This window comes from Wyeomyia smithii, chromosome 1 (genome assembly GCF_029784165.1).
Source record: "Wyeomyia smithii strain HCP4-BCI-WySm-NY-G18 chromosome 1, ASM2978416v1, whole genome shotgun sequence".
Classification (NCBI taxonomy): Eukaryota; Metazoa; Arthropoda; class Insecta; order Diptera; family Culicidae; genus Wyeomyia; species Wyeomyia smithii.
In genome coordinates, this window is record NC_073694.1 from 132,596,227 (window position 1) to 132,616,622 (window position 20,396).

Consider the following 20,396-nt stretch of genomic DNA (forward strand, 5'->3'; position numbering starts at 1 on the left):
TCAGGTACGGGGAATTTGTTGATGTATTAGTGTGCGTTACGTTATTATTTTGATCAATGACTCGGCATTTCTAGTGTGCACTGTATATGTGCATTTATAAAAATGAAGATGTAATGGAGATAATGTTTACCAAATTGTTTATTTGTTTATTTATTTATAAATAATGATGTCTGTGATAATTAATTATTGTTAATTAACAATATGCTTGTTTTTTTTTTGTTACTACGAAAAGAGAAAATTTGCGAAAGAATGGACATTTTTGAAATTTTACCGTACAGTTTATAAATTAGATTATTTGATAATGGTTTTAAACTATATATTTGAGAATCGATTTCATAGTATTTTTTTTCAGACGTGAATCAAAGTTCTAGACGGTGAGTGAGTTGATTTCGTAAAATCGCTTCCGAAGCGCGGGCACGTTCCAGTGCATCAGTATGCTGTGTTTGTAAATGTTGTATCTGGTTCATCAATTCTGCCTCTCGTTTTCGCATGGCATCGATGTGCAACTGGTTTTTTTCTACTAGCTCCTGCATGTTTCGGTATTCTACCTCCTTCTGCTGCTGCCAAGCATTTTGCTTCCGCAGTTCACTCGTTTCGACACTCCAACGCTTATAGCCGTGAGGACCAATACGATTTACTTTCGTTAATGCACCAATTGGGGCTACTGTTTCACCTTTCAACAGGTCTTCGTAAGGTTGAAGATCGACGAAGGATAAAACGGACTGATTAACTTTATCCGTATCCACTTTGGTGGCAACTTCAACACCCTTTCCAGCTTCTTTCCTAGTCGGATTGTTACCGAAATTCCCTGGGACTGACGTCGTATGCGGCGCGGATGGAATCGTCTTCAAAGGCGTAGAAGCAAATCGTACTCCCTGCGGCTTTCCCGAGCTTATATCTTCTTGTCGATCAGTACTCTCAGTCGCAGCCGGTACGACGAATTCATCGGCAGCTAATTCGCTTTGCCTAACCCAATCTTCCGTACGTTTCGCACTGCTCTGACTACTCCGCATGCTGCGCACACTTTTCTCTTCTACATTATCCAACTGGTTTAATAACTCGTGCTTCCGAGCGATGAACTGTTTTTCGCGTTCCATTTTTTCCTGGAGCTCTCGTTCATTTAATATTCGATCCCTTTCGATTCTCTCACGACTAAGGGTTTCTAAAAGCTGTTTCTCTTCATCGATACGCTGTAGCTCACGAGCTACTTTAACGGCACGGGCGCTGGACGTGCAAGAATTTTCAGTACTGTGACTTAGTGCCGGTTCCAAATCATCAGAAATCGCACATATCGAACAGTTTATACATAAAAAGCATGATGAACGTACCGTGTCCGTGTTAACATTCGCACATGAAAAGTGGTACCAGTGAGTACACTTCTGACATTGTACCATATAGCGTTCAGAGTTGTTTGGTCGGTTGCATCCAGCGCAATCATGTAACTCACCTCTGTCGCTATCTATCGTAGAAGGAATGAATGAATCTTCCGATGACCGACTCGATATTTTATCGTCATCTCCCGAAGTGAGGTTAGCATTCGCCTGCTGAGCCCTCGTTCGCGACCGTGTTTGTATCACATCCGGTTGCGCGCTCATTCTAACCGGGTTGAATTTTTTAAGAATCTGTTGGGACAGTTGATGGAGTTCTTCCAGCAGTATATAAAACTCTATAATTTCGAGTTTTTTGCAGCTCAAAACTATAAAATTATTTATTACAATGATAGCAAGGTTATAGCAAAAATGTTCAATTCTACTCACAATTCAGTCTCCTATTTAATATTTTTCCCTGATCCACAACAGAATTTTATTTAATTCAATGATAATGCCTATAAATATATCGGCCCAACTTATTTAGTAACAAAAAATATATTTTAACTTAAATTTGCTATATTCTCACCGTCTCTTTAAGTTTCGATATCAATTTCTTCTCCTTATCTCATCTGTCCTCTCCTATTCTGTTTGCCATTATCGCCAGTCATCCAGTTTGACACATGACTTCTCTCAGTTCAGTGGATGAGTATAGCAGGTCGCGTTAGCAACCGTTAGTGGAACTATACGAGGGGCTGTTGCGGCGAACATTGACTGTCTTTCGTGTAGTAGCATTGTGTCTTCCACACGGCGCATTATTTTTTTGTGCCGCCTTCTATTGGTAAAACACTGGCAACGCCGTGTTGTATCATTGTTCGCCTACTGGTGATTCGAGTTTTCACCGAGAAGTATGTTGTTCTATTTTTTCCTCCAACAAACATGAATAAACATAAACTGGAAGCCATGATGACAAGAAGATGTGCGGTGTTTCTGCATAACCTGCCAAACCGCGAATATTTGATCCGTGGTAGAGCAGGAACCCATGATTTCCACCTGGTAGTGCTCCATCAACTGCTTCGCAAATGAAGATAGTCGACGGTAAAGTACATGGCATTCAGCAGAGTTGCCCGGTAATCGCAGCACTCCAGTTGGCGCCTTTTTTTGTAGATGGGACATACACTGCCTTCCATTCACTCCTCCGGTCCTCGTTTTTCCTTCCAAATCTAGGCAACAACCGAGAGCATGGCTCTAGCCAGTGTTTCTCTACCGCTGGGAAATTGGTTCACTCCAGTAGCTTTATTGTTTTTCAGCCAGTCAATTTCTTTCTTCACCTCTAGGAGATGAGGGGCCGAAATCCTGTTGATTTTTGCTCGTACACCAAGATAAATTGCCATACTGTCCTCGCGCTGCAGTATCGCCACCATTACTGATCAAGGTGCTGCTCTACCTTTCGAGCATCTCACACTCGTCCGTAAGAAGGTTGTCGTTCAAGCTCCTGCATGTATCGGCTTGCAGCACACAGTATTTGCGGGAGCTGTTCAGTTTGTCGTAGAACTTCCGAGAGTCGTTAGCTTGGTACAAAATGATCCTGTAACGCTAAGAGATCTTGGTCCTTCTGTAAGAACGTTACCGATTTGATTCTTTGTCTGTTGGTCGGGTGATCTCTAAGTGGTTTTGTGGATATCTTAGCGGGAGAAGAAGGTACGTTATCCTCAACTGGCACATCCTTGAATTGATCGGCTGCCACCCCATTACGGGTAGACGCATCTTGCCCAGTACTATGAAACCGGTTCCCAGCTCGCTGGTGGTGCCCGTTTTTTCATACCTTCTGTCCTGTCCGACAAAATTCTTGCAGCGCTACGACTTCGAAGTTGCGTGGATATAGCTCATCGATGACCGAGGTGCTGTTCCATGTCCCGTGTTTCCTATCGCAGCCCTTATCTCGTTGCCTAGGTCCATGCCGATTGTTCCGATTCGTATCACTTCCTAAGTTGTTTGTAACATATTGTTTACCGGGGCATTTGTTGGGCCTTCCCCAACCACCTGTCTCACCGAGGGCCATCGTGTCAATTCTTTTTTTAGTTCTACGCTGACACCAGTATGTTGATCAGCTGCTCCTAACATAGAAACAAAACGCTGACTTACTTTAGGAATAAAGTCATTATATGTAATAACAAAATCTGGTGAAATTCGAGATTGATCCTAATGTTTTTCGCGAATTTTACGTTTGGAACAAAATAATTGTTTCCGGCGGTTCGAAGTCTGTTTGACAGTCATAATAGTACGCGTGCTCGTGTAGGCATAAATCCAATTGACGATTGGCAAGCTTAATTAGAGATTTCTATAGGTTGTGGTCTTATTGATTTGTCGACCACGTATGTCAAAAGTTCACATATTAATATCAATGTGTCAAAAACATCAAAAATTTCGAATATGTCAAATATTTTAAAAATATCTAGAATGTCAAAATTCGTAAAGAAAACGACAAAAACATCAGAAATAAAGTGAAGCAACTATCAATTAATTGGCATAAGCACACACGTACTGAAAAGGACAATAACCAATGTCTCTTCTAATTTATGTATGTGCAAATGGCATCAGAAACTTCTTACAGTTGCATTTGCCCATTGAATTCAACAATACCGTTATGCGATGCTGTCATTACTAATGAAACATAAACATCTCCGTTTGAATGTTTGCTGTGCTGTACGAACATCCTAACTATTCATGTTAGTTATTAGCTACTTACGAAGCAAACATTCAATTACAGTTCGATGGCTTTCGAGCAGAATTTGCAATGCAAAGTTCATGATTATGTCACACCTAATACTTACAGCAAAATCTGTAAACAACTCTTTGCGGTCTATGAATTTCATGACCATAATTGAATATACTAAATTAGTCATTTTAATTACTGCAATCGTGTATCAGCCAATTAACTAATCAAAACGAACGTGACTTTTGTTGACAACATGAAGAAACTACACACTTTAGTAGAGTGGCCCACGTTACAAATGAGTCCAGCGGTACTTTGAAATCTGTGTGTCTGTAGGAAACTTGAATAGTGATTCATTGGGTGTTCAGTTTGACTTCTATCTAAACTGGATTCTTCTCTGCACTAGTTACAGTTATAAACCGTAATTCGTTATATTTCATGAAATCGTGCGAGAACAATTTAACGGTTTCATTAAATAACACTAATTATTATCTGTCCTATATATAGTCTGCAGTTTTCTTATAGGTCCCAACTACCATCCTCGGCCAACTGATTTAGGCAGCTTTATTTCCGTATCGATTCCACGCAATTTTACCCAATTGTTGCAATATAATTGACACTCACTTATCACGAATACGAAGAGTGATTTATTGTGACTAGTTTGCACTATTGATGGCTATAGCTATACACGTCGTTTTCGGGATCAGAGAGAAAACCGGACGAGAAGAAGAGATAGCAGTGTTGAGTGGCATACAATTAGTCCCGTTTGTGGATAGAAACTGTTTGTGTGTTGGCTGATGGGCAAGTGAGCACTAATCAATTCTGCACCCATCTGTGGCCGGTCGTCGGTGCTATGTTAGGGTTTCGCACAGTCCAATCACAGCACATCTCCCGTTTACGGCACCTGATGGTTATAAAAACAAACCGTAAGTGCAAAGCATGTAACGCGAAATAGGTCATCGTCATCATCCCAGAAGAATGCATAATGAAACAAGGCCGGTGAAAATATGTCGTAAGTCGGCTTAGCAGAATGATTGATGGCAATCGGATCGTCCTTTCTCTGTTAGCTCTGTCAGTCACTTCAAGAGTTCGCAGGCTATCTGATCCACCAACCGAGAAGGCGATTATGATTCGCTGGAGAGGTTCTGCGTGGCATAACCCAGCTGGTGCTTGTGGTTCCCCTGCTATTTACCACTTTACCAACTCTGAAGGGGCAAGTGCTTACCGCAGATAGGTCAGAACTTTGCAATCTCCACTGGCTTGATTATTACAGACAACACACTTCAAAAAGTCAGTTTGGCGAACTATGTTGGCAATGCTGTTATACTGAAAATGCTAAAAAATCACACTTCGTCGACAGTTGATACGAAAAACGTTGACGAAGATGAGAGCCCACTTGAGCTGAACAGAGTTCTAACGACAAGGTAGTCATTTCTGTTCTGGCAAGGAACACGAGTGTGTTTTTACTGCAGAGAAAACGTTCGGAGGCAGTGAAAATTATTCGGTGAGTTGAGGTGGACTCTTCACTCCGAGGGATACAGTTGGAAGAACCTCTTGACTTGTTTCGTCTCTATTTTGTTGTTGACTGTTTTCCATTCTATACTCAAAGACTCTCTTACGGCCAAACAATTGTTACGAAAGCTGCAGCATTTCTATGGTTAAAGCTTTCGCCAGTTATTCGAACTCAATATAAAGATGTAGAAGGGATGTTATTAAAATTATGACGTCAAATCTGAATTGGAATAGTTTCGTAACAATTCATAGCTTTTGGACTATAAACTGGAGTTACGCATAGTAATTATTTAGACCATACTAAAATTCAAAAACATTTATTAGCAATTGAGTCAATAACTAAGAATTAAATATTTTTTCTAAGCCTTCTTCTAAGCCAAATATACGATTCAAAAATATTTTAACACATAATTTTATAGTGGAGGGAGGGAGAACTTGGTAAATTTAACGGGTACCGTAAGCCGGGGTGAACTTGTGCCAGTGAGGGTGAGATTTTGCCATACAAACCCTGTGTTTGTCAGCCATGAATAAGTTTTCTCGAATACCCAACCAAGAGAGATTAGTCTTCTGGCCTGGAATAAATAGCTGACAAGTCATGGGTTGGATGACTCAACCTAACCTCCACTGGCACAATCTCACCCCGGCTGACGGTAAATAAAATTTGTATCCAGATATTATTGTGAAAGCAGATTTTTTTTTCTGTGTATTAGGACCAGGACGTAAAGTAAACTAGACTTTGAAAACTATATATGGCTGAAAAACGCAGCCTCGTCTTGCAAAACCGGTATCTGAAATTGTTTTGAGAGGCCGCGAAGCTCTCTGAGCTTAGAAAAAGTGGCCGCGGAGTCAAAAAGGTTGGGAACCACTGAGCTAGGCTATTACCCTGTTCGAATGCAACCAAGATTCAAGGAATAAGCTATTTGCTCTTACACAAATTTTCTGTATATTTTTGAACGATTTTCAACTTAGCATATTTGTACACAAGCAACCGAGAATATAACGAGGAATAGTTTAAAATTTGTGAAACTTTCTCGTATAAATCGATAAATCCGCAAAATGGCAAAGAGTAAATATAACTTCATTGCGACAAAACTCTGTAGCTCGAGTTTTACTTATAATGCCTCTGAGTGATAAGCGTTGCATGTAAAATTTTCTCCGGAATGCGATGAAATTGTCAAGTTTGAAAACGAAATATACTCATTTGCCTATAAATGCCATTAAATTTTTCATAACCAAAAATAACATACCTTTTCCTTCTTCAAAAGAAATGTATCAGTTTATTTCTAACAATTAAGGGGCTGCAGCCATGACTAGAAGAAAATAAATGTATTTGAGCTTAAGCTTGAGCTTGAACGACCGCACATTTCGTGCTTACTCCTTTGTGATGGATCTCAGCTAGTGAAGTTGCACAAAAAACCACATTTAATAGATGGCTATTTGGGATTGATTCACCATCTTCAAATGTACAACAATTCAATAGCTTTCGCTTAATAAAGATCGATTACGGCAACGACCACGTCCTTACGCCTTCACCCTAACGATTAGAACGGGAAAGAAAGGAACTTTTTATCACCGTGGTCTATGACGGTTCTTTATACTTTTACCTTAACCTCTTTACGCTTATTTTTATAAACTTTTCTGCTCTTCTTTATCGAGCCATGTTTAGTTACCCTGCAAAGTATCGACAACATTCAGCTCTGTTCGATTTTTTTTTAAATTTTAGCGTGAAGAAAGGGTCAAGTAGGGGTATGGGCGGGAGCCTGGGACCCATGCATTAAGCCCCCTCTGACACCGAACGGTTTGATTCTGATTCTACTAAGATACGAATTCATGCCCATTCGCTTGTCAAAGCGGACTCTGTAACCTTGAAGCTAGTAAATAATTTTTTTTGACGAAAAATTGCATTTTTATCAAAAAAAGAGGAGGGTCCCACGGAGCGAGGGGTGGTCCAATCGCACTAATGTTAGGATTTTTGCAAAGTGACCTTATAAGAACAATTACCCAAACTCTGAGGCAAATTTGAGAAGGTCGTTGTTGACACGTTTGTATTTCTTTTTTGTGATGGAATGACCCATATGTAATTTCTTTATGAGTGCAGTTAACCTTTCGTTGCTGGCAATAACTTATCAAAACGAACTCATATTCGTTGCTTTGAACAATTATAAGCATGATACCATACTTCTTGTCCCCAGAATAGTCGTTCGCTTTCTCAACAAAAAAAAGTCTGAACCATGGTTTCAGTTATGTAAAATCGCTAGAGGTCTTACGACCACTATGCCGTTCAGCCGCTGTCGCTAGCAGCAAACCGCCACAGCCATCAGAAAGGTGTCAGTTGGTTCTCTCATGATTATTTCCATAACGTGCTCGCGGAGGGAGGCTGTTAAATCACTTACCCGTTTACTATCGCCATTATCACGAGGTGTTACCATATTTATTTGGCTGCGGGGGCTACTGTTCTGCTGCTATTGTAAAAAATTGGTTGTTTTATGAGTTGTACTGCACGGAACAACATCAGCTCAACATTGGCTTTCAATGTTTCAATGTCCACTTCTTCTACTTCTGTGAACACAAAATGATGAAAAATGAGGATTCCTGTAACGACGGGTGCAACGAATTACCAATACTGCGGTCTGCCGGTAACAGTTTGCTTCTTCATTTATTGGACAACTGGGAACTGGAGATATTTTTTTCCGGTGTGAACCGGAGTCATGTCAAATTCACTTTTTCCAATATTTGCAAATAAACTTTCCGACAATTTTCTAAAAGTTATCGCTTAACTACTTATGTCTTAGTTTTAGCATTGAGCACAGCTGTGGTATTTGAGCCGTTTCCTAAACATGACTTTACTGTTATTCTGCCTTTATTGTTTGTGTAAATAAATGATACTCCTCGCATGATTTTCAGGTCATATCTTCGAGTTTGAACTAACCGAAATTGTATTCCTATTTTAAGACCTATACAAATCAGTCAATATGTTTTTATACAGATCAAACTAGCATAATTTAGCTTTTGATATTTTATTATTTTATTAAAATTTTTCGGTATAATGATTAAGCCGACAAAAAGTTTTTTTTTATTTTCAGCGACATAGCGACATTCGAAATTACATCCGACACTATTTTGTCATCTCTTAAATAATTCTCATATTCAGAAAAACATAATTTTAATCAGTCTTCTTTCGATGCTAATTTTGTTGAAATCTGTTGCGAAATCACTGAGACAATAGAGAGTTAATAAAGTCACATTTTCGCACATGGTGTTTGAACTTAAGATCCAACTATAACGAAATTTAATAACGCCCTATGGGACAATTAGGCCTTTCATTTGACACCGAATATCGGTGCAGACCTTTCTCAGTAAAATGAAGGAGATCCGAGAATACAGCATACACGTATACATCGCCGAACATGGCCTTGAGAAAGACAGAATAATTAGGTTCTGAACTAAACCTTTCAAATACTTTTAACTCTTTCGAAATTTTGAAAGCTAAATTCATGTGTGAGTTATTTGCCGAAACTACTAAATTGTGCTCGAGGCTTACATACACTATATATAATTACAAACAACTCTATTTGAGGTTGAATATAATACTGATTTATTTTAGTGAACTTTTACAAAAAGTAGCTTAATCCTAGGTATACAATTATGTTGGTATTGGTGCGTCAGCAAGACGCGGCGATGAGGATCGATTACCTGGATGGGCGACGAGCGGGTAGTAGTTGAAGAGCGGGTAAACTAGGATGAGTCCTATCCTGAAGGTGTAATAAACCGGCCGTGAGCAGGTAATGGTTGAAAAACGGATAAACCAGATTGTTGGTGATGAAGATTTGGCTGTTTATATTCTGGAGGTGCAATAAACCGGCAATGAGCAGGTAATATAGTTGAAGAGCTGGGAGCTGGTGATGAGCTTACGTAATAATATATCTGAAAATATTTCACTCACTTATCACCCAGGCTGATGATGTTTCCGAATATTACTCAATATTTCCGCAAAATAAAACTGGCAAACAGCCATAGCAGTTCAATCACCGAGAACAAGATCAGTCATCAAACGTCAAACAGCTGGATAATTCGTTTTGTTAACGTTTTGATGTATTGCCTTCTGTTGGAAAACTTTTCCCGGGCGATTTACACAATTTGTCATTCTCATCTTCCCCGGGTGGTCGACAGGCGGTCTCCAAGTTCACAAGGAAAACGCTATTTTCCCGATTGAATAGCAGCAAACTTTGCCATTTACCGCTCGAGGGTCGGAGCAAGAGCCAACAGGCCGCTGCAGATTCCGAAATTAGCGAAATCGGAGCGCACCGGTCTCGGTGCGTATCGTTTCGATAAAATATCTACTCTGATTTATCATCGAACAAACTGAATAAAAGAAAGCATCTGACGCGAAATGCTTCCACGTGGACTGACTGGGGTATAGGCGTCACGGAAAATCGCAGGAGAATCAAAAGTTGAGTGCGATTGGAGCAATAAAACTTTTCCCTGAAATAGGAAAATTCTTCAACCGGAAGGATGGGCGACTAGGCCGCTGTTCATCATCGGCACTCGAGCAATCAATAGCACCGTGGGTCAGAAGTTGGAAGCATCGCCCGAATGGAATCGTAGGATGAGCGGAAATATTTTTTCTATCGGAACTCGAACAATGCTCGAAAAGAAAAAGAAACATTTGCACCATAAGAACAGATTGACCATCGATCGAGAAAGTTAAAATTTGCTCCAATTGTGATTGTTTTCATGGGTCATAATACTCAAATTACAGGCACAAAGTATTGAAATAACAATTTCATTTTTAAGTCATTCGTTCCAATTCCACTAATTACTTTTTTCAAAGCATTACATTTTCATTCAGCATTGCACCTCTAACACTGCTCGAACAAAACATAGGGAATGGTACGGTTTAATTGGATCAAAACACGAAAAAGTGATAAAGAAAATGTAACAGTCAAACAAAATAAACTTTTGCGCAAGAAGTGGTCATAAAAAAACCGTCGTCAAGACATCCTTGTCGAAGCAATTTAATCACCGATTGTTATGACAGTGCAGAAACAATACGCCCGTCTATATAACTAAAAAGCGGATACCGGTTGACAGTAAATACCTTGTCGCTTCAAGCGAACTTGTTTCGTGATATTTGATAAATCTGGAAATGGATTTTCTATGTGGAGCACAAGTAAACAATCGTTGTTTACTGCAGACTTGATTTATGTTTTAATGAACTCATTTAGGAGCACAGAAAGATGGTTACAAAATGAAATTTCTATTATCGATCAATTAAACAAAGCTGCTTATATTCTATCAGACACCGGGACCAGGGCCTAAATTTAAACATATTTTAATAATTTTATCTAAATTTTTATTTTAATTGAACTAGTAAACCGCAAAATAGACAGATAATATATCGAACTGTCATTTTCTAACACAATTTGTGTCATTATGCTTATGTTCAGTCTTCAAAAGAGTTTGAAAAAGTTTCAAAATGATAACACTTAATTGCCAAACAAAAAGAAATTTTAACATAAAAAACGACCTGTTGTTTGTCCTAAAGTAAGTTTGTTTTTTGATAAAAGCATTCTATTTTACCACATACCATGAAAAAGAAAGGAAATCTAAGCTAAGGCGAAGAAAAGTATTTATCTTGCCTTCTTTTCAATGGTAACACCACAAGTTACCACTCGATTCGCCACTTTTCAATGCTGTCATTGGGTTGTTGTGCTAAGGTGATTGAAGTTATTTATTTGCGTCGATATATTTTCCAATTTCGTTTAGATGCTATCTCTATTACAGTCGTGCATTCTTGTTTTTCTCGTTTGATGTTACCGTAAAAGAAAAACGCTTTGTAGTTCAATGGTGGTTGAAATCAACGTAAATTGTTTGAGAATCGAGTGTACCTGAGTGTATCTTGAAAGACTGAAACTGTTTTCATTAGATGTTGAAAACGTTCCGGATGTGAATTTAGTGATTACGAAGATCGGATATCGTATTACTTATTTGGTGTTAACAGTATGTTGATATTTGTGTTCATCCTTCAGCAATATAAAACAATACACCATGTGTATTGTTTTATACCCGCAAGCTACGAGGGCTGTTTAGAGCAAAAGCCAAATTTTCAGTAGTTTTCTCGCGTAGTTTTGGTTTAAGTTATTAACCCGTAAAGACCCGGGACGGAACTTGTTTTTGGAAAATGCTCGTTCTCAGCACTGGAACGGCCGATTTGGGAAAACTTGGAATTTTATTCAAGGGGAATAGTTACTCTAAGTTTTAGTAAAGGTGCCACCCCTCTGGACCCCTCCCCGTTTTTGTGAGACTCGAATATGTCTGTGTTTTTTCTAATTTTTCTAACAGATTGAGCAAACACACTGGGAATTTTCATACGTATCAATTGCTCCATGTATCAAATCATGTCAGGTGGATGAAACATGGCATGTAAGAGTGAATTTTGGACTTTCCAAATTATTTCAGTACAAATTCACAAAACTACGTATTTTTTATAAAAATTCAAACAACAAAACCGTTCTTCAAATTTTAAGCTCTACATTTTTGCGGTAAGGTCTCCTGAACCCATACGCGATAAAAAAATTATTTTAGCATGCAAACATTCTGAGAAAACCCAGTTTAAATTCACCAAAGTACGTATTTTCATGAAAACCTGATTTTCTCAGTCTCCCATGGTAGGTTTCAACTTAGCTCTTCAATTTTCAAGCTCTATATTTTTAGAGTAACGTCTGAAAGATTTTTTCTGGCATACACAGATTTGGAGAATATCAAATTTTCAAAAGAACTCGTACTTTAGTGAATTCAAGCTCGTTATTCTCTAAATCTGTACAGGCTACAATGAATCTATCAGCATCTCCGGATTCAGAAGACGTTACTCTAGAAATATAGAGCATGAAAATTGAAGAGCTAAGTTGAAACCTACTGTGGAAGACTGAGAAAAACAGGTTTCTATGAAAATACGTACTTCAGTGAATTTAAACTCATTTTTCTCAAAATCTTTGCATGCTAAAATGAATATTCCATCGCGCATTGATTCAAGAGACCGTACTTCAAAAATGTAGAGTACATTTGCGCATGCGCTGGGTAAATGTTGTCATAGAACACATTTGCGCATGCGCGCTGGTGTGGCGAATTCTGACCCACGAATGCGCGAGTTTTTTTATTCCACTAGGTCAGTGCAGATCAACATAGGAAAAAAGAAACGACATTGCGATTCACTAGGCAAGTAAGAAAGAGATGCCAGATAGTTGTTTACGAACTAAGCTCATGCGGTGTTGGGCTAAATTGAGACTTTTCGCAATTAAATGAATCAGCAACCATTCTGTAATAAATAATCTATTTCCCACTGATTTACAAACAGAAAATGAATGGCGCATAATTTTTTCAGAAGTAAAATGCAATGTTGCACCATGAAATTTGACGCGCACGTAGAACTTTGAATTACAAGCATCAAATAGTTGGTCTAATATTGCTGTTTAATTTTGGTGAATATTCGATACGCCATAATCACTATTTTTTTCCTTTGTAGTTTCTAATATAAAGCAGCGTTGTTCTACAAGATTTTCATTTTGAAGTTTTATGCTTGCGTCAACGATGTTTTCATTAGTTAGTAATTACAACTTGAGAATAACTTGTTTTCCATGTTTTTTACCGCATTGGTACTCGAGATGTATTTTGCAGCTTCAGTCTAGCAAGTTGGCTTGCTTCCATGAAGTTATGTAATACTTCATATAGCACCAGTACTTGTTCTAGTAGCCTTCGATTTTTGCGCTTTTCTGGTGATAGAGATGTCATGGAAAAGGTAATTTCTACTGAAATCTATAACTGAAGGTTGTAATAGAAGAGTTATCTCAACTGCTCTATAACAACGTGTGTTACTTGGGTAATAGATAAAGAAAATAGCGAGGCCCTAAAATACTGCCTTGGGATACTCCAGAGTTGCTACAGAACCAGCTAGATTGCGACGACCACGGAGATACGAACTAATCCATGCAGTCATCTCAGTTGAATTTATCGCGTTTAGCGCATAATATATCGTGATAGACGCAATGTTTACAATGTTGTATTGCAGACAGTTTTTTATTTTTTATTTTGACATTGTTATACCAATGGATTCGCAATGTAGGTTATACTGACACATCATGTGATTAATAAAACCATTTTTTGCATAGTTTATTCTGCACTGTTTTTCGGAAAAAAAGGTTTCTTGTTGGGGGTGAGGGTGCTTAAAAGCTGATTCTATACGACTTGAAATAATGTCGTCGAAGAAGAATAACATTCAAGTTCGCGGGGCTGTTTGAGTGTTTGCAGAGCATGCAACATGCTTCATACGATCCAATCCAAGTTGCGAAGCGCGTATGAAAGAAATTGTTTTTGCACTGATTCTACGCGTCCTACACGCAAGAGTTGGAGTGTGCGTAGCCAGATCATTCATGAGCGAAATTAGCGCATTTACTTTACTGATTAAAATTGGGACCAGTACAACGCATGTGCGTTGGGCATAACGCATTTGATGCTCTAGCGTATTTTGAATGTATTGCGCAGCTCCAAACCACTACACTTATAAAGCATCAGCCGATGTTCAGAAAGTTGGCATCGTTAAAACAGTGCAACCAGCAATCAATACTGGAGCAATTCTCGCTGAAACCGTCCCACTGGTGACATGAGGTCTTTCAAAAAGGATACTTTTATGTCTAATTGATTGAAAGTCGCGAAAAAATGAGAAAACCGCTTTGGTTAGTTCATATCGATGGACCCCTCGGGCACAAATCGGTTAAACGATTTTTACAAAAATTTATTTTTGAGCAATTCTTGACCTTTTAATTGATTTATTTCTCTTGAATTTGTCATTGAACCCCCTGCAACCAACATTTTGTTTTCAAGAAGAATGATAGAGCTTTCATTTGAATTAGAAAAAAATTGGCCGCCATCTTGGATTTCATCAGAAAAACGTGTTTTTGAGCAAGTTCGCAACCACCGATTTTGAATTTGACATCACCAATGGAAAGCTGAGAAAAAATGCTTTAAGATACATTCAAAATATTAGGTGAGCATTGAGGTTATCTTGTCATTCTGGCCACTTTTCAAAATCGAGCTACAAACAGTTCAACGCATGACGCGCGTGATTTGATATTATCAACGCAATATACTGAGCCTGTGGTGTGCGTATGATGTGGACAGCCCCTAATATACACTACACACAGACACACACAACAGGCTCAGTATATTGCGTTGATAATATCAAATCACGCGCGTCATGCGTTGAACTGTTTGTAGCTCGATTTTGAAAAGTGACCAGAATGACAAGATAACCTCAATGCTCACCTAATATTTTGAATGTATCTTAAAGCATTTTTTCTCAGCTTTCCAATGGTGATGTTAAATTCAAAATTGGTGGTTGCAAACTTGTTAAAAAAACACGTTTTTCTGATAGGTTCCAAGATGGCGGCGAGATCCAAGATGGCGGCCAATTTTTTTCTACTTCAAATGAAAGCTCTATCATTCCTCTTGAAAACAATGTGTTGGTTGCAGGGGGTTCAATGACAAATTCAAGAAAAATAAATCAATAAAAAGGTCAAGAATTGCTCAAAAATCTATTTTTGTAAAAACCGTTAAACCGATTTGTGCCAGAGGGGTCCATCAATATGAACTAACCAAAGCGGTTTTCTCATTTTTTCGCTACTTTCAATCAATTAGACATAAAAATATCCTTTTTGAAAGACCTCATGTCACTAGTGGGACGGTTTCAGCGAGAATTGCTCACTGATAAGTTGGGTACTGACTCCATTGAAGAAATTATTGTTTGATCGATTCACTTTCATGAATCAGGTCATTTGAAAACATCATTCAATCATTAACAATAAATAAAAACATGAGATTAGTCCAAAACATTTTGCATTTAATTATGACTCTGGTTTCATTCACATGCATTCGGTTCTGCGTTACTGGTACCAGCGTCAATAACTTCGGCGGCAACAAGGCTCGCCATTGGTTGTTTCGGTTGCTGACGATTTTTAGGGATGCACGAGCCGTTGATACGCACCGGCTCGCGAAAGTAAAGAACGGTTTTTTGAGCGCCTCGAAACTGATCGTTCGCCCGAAGCCGAAGTTTACCGAGACATTACGATTTTTGTGTATATGATACATATTCTGATTTTGATCTCTGTCAATGTATTCCTTGTACAACTTTTGCGTTATGCGTATCACGCATTGGTTGTGCGAAGTCAGAGCAAATTCTGTGCGAATTGAAAGGACACATTGAATGATTAAAGCTTGAACTTTTGCGTGTACTTTGATTTACAACTGGATTGAAAGTCGTCTCTTATAATGTACATCAGTATGAAAGAACGGAAGAGTTATGAGCAAAGCCGCAACCACATGGTTGACAGAGTGTATACTTGCATTGTTGCAGTTGAGGGTGGTGAGTTCGAGGCGCGATCTTCCTCCTCAATGATTCTGTGAATTACAAACTCTGCTTCAGTATGAGTTGACTTTTTACATTGCGTATCCAAGAATTTCGAACCGCTCTACGCTACACCACAACCATCAATAAACGGCCCTTTTCACACACTACCAACACGAATGCAAAAATTGAAAGTTGCTTAAGACATGTTTTGAAGTTCGATTAAGGGGTTATATACCTTTTCAGTTTTCAAAAAACCGAAAAAAAAATTCTTGCAGCATCTTAAAGTACCACGTCTTGAGAACATTTTTTCAAATTTTCATAAAGATATGACCAAGAGGAAGAGCTAAATTTGAAACTTTTACGCGTTCATCTCGGAATTTTGTTATTCAAAAAATGACTGCCGTGTTTACGATTGCGGTAAAACTACTGAACCGATTTTCTTCATTTTTTTTTAATGTTCTTCATTAAATTCCCCGGTCGTTGAACGATCGATTTTTGATACACAAAGTTTTACTTTGCTGAAAAAAAATTTTAATTTCATTTCCAGCGCTAAAAACATGTTTTTTACGGGAAAACATGTTCCCCACTGAAAATAAAATACTTAGAAAAAGGATCGTTCAGATACCCGGCACACTTCTAAAGTAATGAAATAATATGAGTTTTTGGATTTCAGTTGATCTGCTGCGTCGCTATCGTAAACACCGCAAACCTCTGCTAAAAAAAGCGTTTCGGGGAAACGGCCATTACTCCCTAAATATTTGGTATTGCTTATCAACAAACGTGTTTTGTTGTTGTTGAATAACTAAACTTTCAGATAATTGCTACTTTTATTCAATGGAAATGGTGCTACACGCTTAAAAAAAATTCCAAACTTTGCTCTTTTTTCTCGAGCAAAAAGTGAATACTAAGAATACGTTTAGTAAATACTAACTATACGCTTCGTAGCCGCAAGAATACAGAGTTTGCTTTGACAAGCGGGTGGTATTGTGTTCGAGTCTTAGTAGAATCAAGCCGTTCAATGTCAGGTATAACGTAACTTTTACCTCGATATAACGTTACCTTTTTGTAATTTCCCAAAATTAAAGTACAACAATTATTTTTGCGGTGTATAATGTTCCGAATAAATGTTTTAAGTATGTTTTGAAACCAATAAGTACCGTAGAATAGAGTAACATTGACATTTATTTTTTCAATGTTTTGTGACTGGTTATGTGTGTCTACGAAAATTGTCGTAAAGGGACAAAATACAGGTTTATATATACTTTTAGGTGAAGGGATATAAGTTTTTGCGCACTTTTGAGTAACCATCAAGAATTTTGCATCAATGAAAAATTTTTTTTTTCGTTCTTCGATACAACGTAACTCGATATAACGTAACGAAAATAAAAATAAAGTTGCCTTATATCGAGGTATGACTGTATTGTTAACAAAAGAAATGCGGAATACAGTAGACACCCGGGCAATTTCACAATAGATCAACGTTACTGATCGCAGTAATGAGACCATACATAAGGAAAAATAATTGCCTCAGTTCATATGATGTTTGCAAACTACCTGAATGGAAATTTTCAACCAAGCAAAGATTGAATGATTGAAATTTAACTTTAATTTTATATACTCTGATGTCATTGTTATGGTCCATAAGGGATGATCCATAAGGTATGAAATACCCACGATCATTAAGATTTTCATACAGTACAAGCTGAACGTAAGTACTTTTGCTCGGAACAGGAAATTTGAACTGTTCCATTCCAGAAGGCTACATATCTTGGAATCCGAAATTCTAAGCACTATTGTGACTCTTCAAATATTGATATTTGGCCATTTAGGTTGCCTTCCATAACCTGAAGTCACCATTTTTCAAAATTGTATCTGGGATCAATTTCACACCTCTCAGATGATATTTGATCATTTTAGGTTGTTTTCGGGAAGTCACCATCGTGGATTAAATGGTATTTGGAGTCGATTCCCGGCCTCTGAGCATCACTCTTATTCCAGAAATACTCATGCTAAGTGGTATTCGGTCATTTCTAACTGTTTTCCGAATTACCGGTTTCTGAACATCATCTGGATTCCGGAAATACCTATATTGAGCAATATTCGGCCATTCTAGGGTGTTTTCCAGGAACCGGAAATCACCATCCTGAAATCGAAACTGGTATTTGGCCTTGGTTTCAACTCTTATTGGTCGACGCGTTCGACAAGACTCGACATTTTTCAAAAGCACAGAAGTTACCATCAAAACGGATGGATAAAAGATACAATTTTGATCGACGATTTCGAAAATTTGAACCTGAACGTAATTGGTAACGTGGAGATCCCGATCTCCATTCAGGATCAATTTTTGCAGGACAGCTACGGAGCAACGACGATCCCACTGTTTATGGCAGTGTTCCCCAGCCTGAAATTAAACATACGACGTCTGATTGATTGAACATAATGTCTAAACTACCTTATTCCCCATTCTTATCATCTTATCACGCGAATAGATTGAAAAAAACGAAAAAAGGTTCAAGTCTCCCAGTAGGTTACCATAAGTCAACGCAATCAATCAACGACTAATCGGACATTAAACCATAACCAGTTACATCTTATCCATGATAACAATAAAGCAATTAGGATGCTCCTGATCTGATTCACTGCATTTAACAACTTTCATTTAATTTCGTCAAGATTGTTCAACATTTGTGCCATTATTTGCTATGGCTAACAGTTTCTAGATAAACAAAGGGCCTTGTTCAAGCAATCACAGCAACAATTGCGGGGAATAAAATCTTAATACCAGAACAGACTAGTTAAACTGAATTTATCATTAATAAAATAAATTTTCTATATAATTTTATCGTTCAATGGAAATAAGAAGGTCGTAAAGTGGAGCAATATTTAAAAATTATCCAGCGCTGAAATTACCACAATGATAACCGCTTAACGTTTCAATGAATGAGAGGAATGTACAAAATATAATCGTAGCATCCAATGCACATTGCGATGTTTGAACTTATGATAAATCACCTTTCTGAGTTTTAGCCGCCTCGTATGTAGGTTCTGTTTTGTACGAATCCTACCTCCAACTACTCAGTTACTACTTTTGAGGACGCGCGTAATGGAAAGAGACATGCTGATACAGGAAACTGCTCTTGTATTCATATTCGCCGATCAGCTTGATTTACAGTTTCATATCTTTTATCACTATTTTTATTACAACTGCCTCTGTGAGAATCCAACCCACTGAATAAATCATTCACTTTTCTTTATTTCCTTTGTAGCATCATCTAGCACAAAGACAGCGGTAGCTTCGTTTAATTTGTTCTCTGACTTTTCTCTAGACAAGCTTCCAGACTGAACACGTTTCAATTAAATATTTTTCTTCGCTTTCCAACAATAATAATGATTTGCTTTTCCTTTTCAACAAACCTTCTTCTATTCTTCTGGTGAATAATATTTTCATTCACCTTACTCTTAAGACCGGCAAGTAGCTAGCCGGAACAAAAACAAACTGAAGCATAAAAAATTCATGACCCCCCTGCTCTCAGACAGTGGAAAGATATTGTCTTTTCACCGTTCAACACTGGCTTTCACACTGTATCCTAGCATCAAACTCCGTAATAGACTTAATAAGCTCTGGTACTGGCTGCTGGTGATATCGCACTTAGAACAATAGCAATGGTTGAAATTTGGATCAGTTTCCACTACACTACATACATTTCGAAGACACCAATTCACACGAGCTTCCGACCAAACTTTTCCTCTTCATCGATAAAATGCGACACACAACCACAGCTGGTGAACAGATAAAATTGAAAATGTTGGCTTTCAAGTTAATAGGTAACCGCTATTGGTAGCTCAATTTAAAAACCTTGTTTCGGTGAAAATTTTACAACTTTTGCAATTTTCAACACAATTTACAGGCACTAACCATGTACGTATCTAATCACTTTCGTCTTAGACAATATACAGAGAAAATAGCTTGAACAAGAAAACAACAAGCGACAGCCGCTATAATTTCTGATCAATCACCACACTTTACCGCCAATCACTGCAAAATAGTCGCAGCCAATTTTTACGCACCAACGTATCATCCAATTGTAATTCCTTTTATTCCCTTCTTCACAACATTGGAACGCATCGTCGTATTTCATCAGATATGTATACTTGCTTCCAGACTGTCATCTATGACCGTTGAGTTATTTTCGACCTTATTCGAATGAAATCGCGACATCAACTGAGCAAGACCGATATCGGCGAATGGTGCTTAGTCCTGATTATGCCATGGCATATCAAAACATGCGACTCTCACCTTGATTCTTCTGAATTTTCCCTCTCTTGTTGTGAAACAACGTGGTCCTGGACATCACAATGCAATCACCTACCGAACGCTCTTCTCATTTTTCGGTCGGTAGCAGCCCCGGTTCTCCAAGCATTTTCTGCTCTGGATGGCGGCGGGCATTGATAGTGAAATCGA

General features: G+C 38.2%; 1 protein-coding gene across 8 annotated transcripts in view; it reads right to left on the reverse strand.

Annotated features, from left to right (window-relative positions):
* The window catches only part of LOC129717991 (cadherin-87A), a 434,657-nt gene that overhangs the window by 306,738 nt on the left and 107,523 nt on the right, over positions 1 to 20,396 (reverse strand). The window contains exon 1 of one of the 8 annotated variants that reach the window (XM_055668355.1): positions 18,947 to 20,165. The exons of the other annotated variants lie outside the window; for them this stretch is intronic. The gene's annotated coding sequence lies outside the window, so the exon portion shown is untranslated. Of the gene's footprint in view, positions 1 to 18,946; positions 20,166 to 20,396 lie in introns of those variants that run through there. 8 annotated transcript variants of the gene reach the window in all.